The sequence below is a fragment of the Hippocampus comes genome, unplaced genomic scaffold, assembly GCF_001891065.2.
Source record: "Hippocampus comes isolate QL1 unplaced genomic scaffold, H_comes_QL1_v1.1 scaffold53, whole genome shotgun sequence".
Classification (NCBI taxonomy): Eukaryota; Metazoa; Chordata; class Actinopteri; order Syngnathiformes; family Syngnathidae; genus Hippocampus; species Hippocampus comes.
This window is the reverse complement of record NW_017805707.1, coordinates 274,537-279,459: the sequence shown is the minus strand read 5'-3', so window position 1 is coordinate 279,459 and position 4,923 is coordinate 274,537.

Genomic DNA, 4,923 nt, shown 5'->3' with positions numbered 1-4,923 from the left:
GGAGGGGGGGCAGAGGGGGGGGGGGGAGCAACAATAGCTTTTGGGGGTTTGACATTCCGCGGTGCATTTTCTCGGTAGCTTAAATCAATTAAGGAGTTTCAGCTCTGTCCAAATGAAGAGAAGAGGGACAAAAGGCAGCTTGTAAACAAGAAAATGTGGATCCACGCTGGCAGAATGCAAAGTTTGCGCTGCTGCTGCCGCCACCGGGGAAGCAAAAGCGCGCATTTTTATTCACAGCTGCTCGGCTTTACATCACTTTGCTTGTCTGTCAAGTAGCAGCCTCACAAAAGCTTTTCTCAACGACGTGGACGCGAGCCGTGCGGGGAGACGGGCCGTTAAAGATGCAGGGAAACGCAAGGAAAAAAAAACCCCAAACAATTCACCCAATTCGGTAACCTTTTAGCTAGCCTAGTCATGAATTAACGCCCAAGTGACCTTTCAGCCAACTGACAAACAAACCAAACAATTAATTTAATTTTTTTTAAAAAAAAGAAGGATCAATCAATTGCCGACCAAGGTACCAATCAATCATCCACCTAATGATCAACCCATCAAATAACCAATCACCCAAACAAATGCCTTCACTTAGTGGAACAAATGAATGGAACCCAACTAATCAAACCAACCAAACAAATTCCCAACCAAGTTAGCAAACGAGACAGTAAAGCAACCAACCAATCAACTAAACAATAGCTGATCAATCATCCAACCAGCCAAGTAATCAATCAATGCAACGAAACGATTGAACCAACCAGACCGAACGAAAAGCCAACCAACTTATCAAAACAACCCACCAAATGACCAAGAGCTAACTAACCAATAAACTCCTCAACTAACCCAGTAACAAATCCACTACCAACCAGCCAGCCAACCAACCAAAGTAGTCACTCATCGGTCTACTAACCAAGTAATGAACCAACTCACCAAAGAAAAATCTAACCAGTCAAGGTGACCGACGTTTAGTTTGGCACCCGCGCATTGAAGTAACTTTCAAGTCGCCAAAGTCATTCGCCGAGTTGTTTTCGTTCCAGAGTTGGAAGCGGCTTTCGCTTGTTTCTGAATTATGTATGCAGATGAGACGTGATGACAAACGACAGGAAATTTGGAGCCGAGCTGCTCTGAATTCACGGCGCGCGCCTTACTCCGGCGCCGCGGCGCTATTGTCTTGGAGTGCGCGCGCCCGTTCCCGGACGCGTTCGCCTACCGGCGCGTCGCGCGGCGGGCAAACGCTCGGAATTCCACGCGGCGCTCCTCGCGTAATGGCTCCCCGGAGACGGCCCGAGGCGATCCGCCGCGCGGATCCGCGTCCGTGACTCGCCGCGTTCGGCCATCTCCGTTTATTTCCATAATGTGCCGGCGAGGCTCGCATGTGTGCTCGCTGTGATGATGAAGCCCGCGGGGGGGCGGCTGCGGAGGGGGTGTGGGGGGGCTCTCGTCGCCTCTTGACTTGGCAAGTAGCGTCGACGCCTTCGGAGTTGGGCGCATTTAGAATATGAGGCCTTTCGCCGATTGGCTGTGTGCATATTTATCACGCGAAGCGGTTGTCGCGTACGTCGCCTCCAGTGTGCCTCGCGACGATACAAGTTAGTCTACAGACCAAAAATTCCTCCCTTGGTCTACGTTTTTCTTTGAATCCGGGTCAAAACTTCAACGATTCGTCATTAAAAAAAAAAAAAAATCTAAGATGCTTATACTGGAAGCAGTGCATGCAAGAAAAATACTCCCAAATCAAATTCGATGATACGAATATTCAACGAGATGTCGCGAATGTACTGTAGGTCAGCGCTCGCTTCTAATGGTGCCGTCGACATCCTCGTCCACGTATGTCAGCGACGCCCCGTCCGCCAAATAAATCCCAGCAGTCGCTCCGAGCAAAGCGACACAGGTGTCCTGCTTTGAAAGTAAATGGCCCGTATAGTAAATCCAATATAAAATTACTGCGCTGGAAAAGGACTGACAGCCATAAAAGTGAGTTATTTGGCCGTCGCCGCGTCTCCGACGGCCCGCGCTCACCCTCGGAGTCCAAACCTGTCGCCTCCAATTACCCGAGGCGAGTGTTTGCCCGCCGCTTGTGCGACATCTGTCTCCTAATTGCTCGCCCGTAGTCGCCGCCGCCGCCACCGCCGCCTCAGCGTTCGGAGGCAACGGCTCAATTAGTCCACAAACGAGCAGCTTATATTCACGGAGATTGTTTGTCAATGTTCTGCGACGGGGGGGATTTGCAGCAGGTGCTCGCTCAGCACCCCGAGGGGGAGCTTGAACGCCGGTGGAGTGTTTTGATTCATGAGCGGAGCGGGCGAGGTGCTGTTTTGACCACAGCTGAGTTGTCATACGCCAGACGACGTGTCTTGACAAGCGGGGTGAGCCGTTGCGCAAAGGTCGACTTTTGAGATTTACCGAAGCCCGTCGAGGCAAAAAAAAAAATTACAAAAAAAAAAAAAAAATACAATACTTTGTATAACCTTGTTAAGACGACGGCTCGAAATCAATTTCCGCATGATCGGCCGCATTCCGAACGATCAATTAGGTGCGCATGATTCGACTTTCAAGACACACGCCGCGCTCGCCTACTCAGGTCGTCGCGCACTTTCCATTTGCGGCGGGCGCTCTCACGCGCTCTCCTGGTCCACGAGCGTGCGCCCGCATGCAAAAATAGCCTTCACCTGGAAATGGTTTCTGCGGCCGAATCGCAAAAAAAAAAAAAAAGCTCTCAAACACGCCATCAATGTTTCATTCTTGCCGTGCGCTTACAACTTGTGTTGGGCCCCGGGTTAGGCTTTCAAAGTAAGGTTTGGAGTCACGGTTCGGGCTTGAAAGGGAAGTTTGAAATCGCCGAGCTGACATTCCCGTCTCGATTGCTTGCAGCCCGTGTTCAAAAAGCCCGCCGGCTCTTTGCATAATGAGCCCGCTCGCTCATTTAGCGCGAGGTGCTAATGACAAAAAGTGAAAGGTCATTCCCGCTGGAGTCGTCCCCCCCCGGGATGGATCGTCCCCTTTCCCGCCGCGCACCGACAAAAGTGACAAAGGCCGGTGACAACGAGGCCTGCGCATCAGTATTGATCGCATCTGCATCTAAATAACATCAGCGAGTGTCTGGGTGGTGGGTGGGGGGGGTTCATCCGGTCATCTCCTGTATATTCGCGGTTAGTTGACCGTTTCCCGTTTTCACGTCTTCATATTTCTCTTTCTCTGGAAGATATTTTGAGCGACTGGCTGAAAAATAGGAAAGTCGTTGGTGTCGAGAAAGTTTTCGCATTGCATCGGCTTCAGTCCTAAGTGGTCGGAAGCACACGTTTGGCTTCCTCACGTCTCGAACTGAAGGGGGCGGCGGCTTCCCCGTCCATCAACATTTACGCAGGCTTTGACAGTGATGCTGATGGATTGCGCGGTGTGCGGTGGGGGGGGCGCCATGCTCAATTGCATGTCACGCCGCGTCTTCCCGCTTGGCTGCGGGGCATCTGGGGGGTGACGGGGAAGCCTCGCAATGGAGGCTGGTAAGCCACTTTTTTTTTTTTTTTGCAGCTGTCCAAGGAAGTTTGCATCTTCAGCCCGGAACTACGAGCATCCTTGAAAGCAGCGCTTGTCAAACTGTAGCTTGGGGATTCAGGGCGGCGGAGGACGTTATAGTCCAACCTGGCTTCCTATCCCACGAGGGCGCCACCACATCACATTCGCCAGGTGCACCATAATAGGAAGGAAGGCAGATCATCACATTGTCATTTTTTTTTTCTTAAATCTTGAAAATGGGGAGCTTTTTTTAATTCCTCTGGCAGTTCGCCGATTAAATATCGGCGTTAGCATTAGCATGACTGTGCAATGCGTCCCGTGATGCAAAAAGTTTGATCAAGCCCGCTTTCGAGGATACGTGGCCGTTTGCTCTTTGACCGAATCGTTATTGCGTAAACTCGGTTTTGGGAATTCCTCTCTTCTTGGGATCCTGCTTGCGTTTCAACGGTCAAAATTTCCCCCAGCCAATTGGCACGAAGCTGGTGACACAGTAATTAGCCTCGTCTCGCTAGCAAGGGGAAACAAAAAAAACAAACAAATCAATGAGACACTCTGCAGAGTCATTACTGGCAAAATAGAGCAGCCCTGCTTAGATGCTGATTTCATCAAGTGAAATTGCAGACGGGTGATTTATTTTTTTTTTCTTTCTTAATGCTGATGCGCTTGATTGTGACACTATCGTGGTCGGGGCCTTTTTAAATCTCGACGTCTGCCACTGTTGTTACTTTGTATGGCTAATCGAGCGCTTGACGCTTTTGAGACCCCCCTCAAACTCGGCTTCTTTGTGACCTTTCCCACTCTGTCCTCGATACGTGGCGTCTAAATGACGGACCGCGGGCGCCAACGTGGCGCAACGATGATGGAGACTTTGTATTGTTGAAAGTCGTCCTTGGCGCATTCGCTGTGATCCGAAGTCAGACTGCCAAGTACAATTGGGCATCGGGGCGTCGGGTTGGCCGAGCGTGGCGCCTGTTTTGACACTCGCGGCGAGGAGGCGCTTGTCGGAGCGAGTCGTATTCCTGCAGGTCATCCCGTCCGTACGAGAGAAGTTGCTCCTTCTCCTTCCAACGCTAGACTGGATAGATTTAGTTTTGAGCGTGTCACGGAGTGAAATGTTAGCGACGGGTCACTACTGCTGCCGCTGGTTCCAAAAGATCCGAAATGTAGGACGTCCCCTTGAGGAAATTATTTCACGGGATACGTCAAAATATGCGGCAACCCCAATTTGGCTAATATCATCCTGTCGAAAAAAAAAAAAAAAGTCAGTGAAGAAAGAGCAAGGCGTTTCTATTTTTCAGATTTCATGGATTTGTTGGAGCACGTGAAATTGCTTGAAAATAACAGTCGGCGCGACGGACTTTTTGGAGTGACTGTCGTCAGCGAGATGAAATCAGGACATTCAAAAGCCGCTCTCGT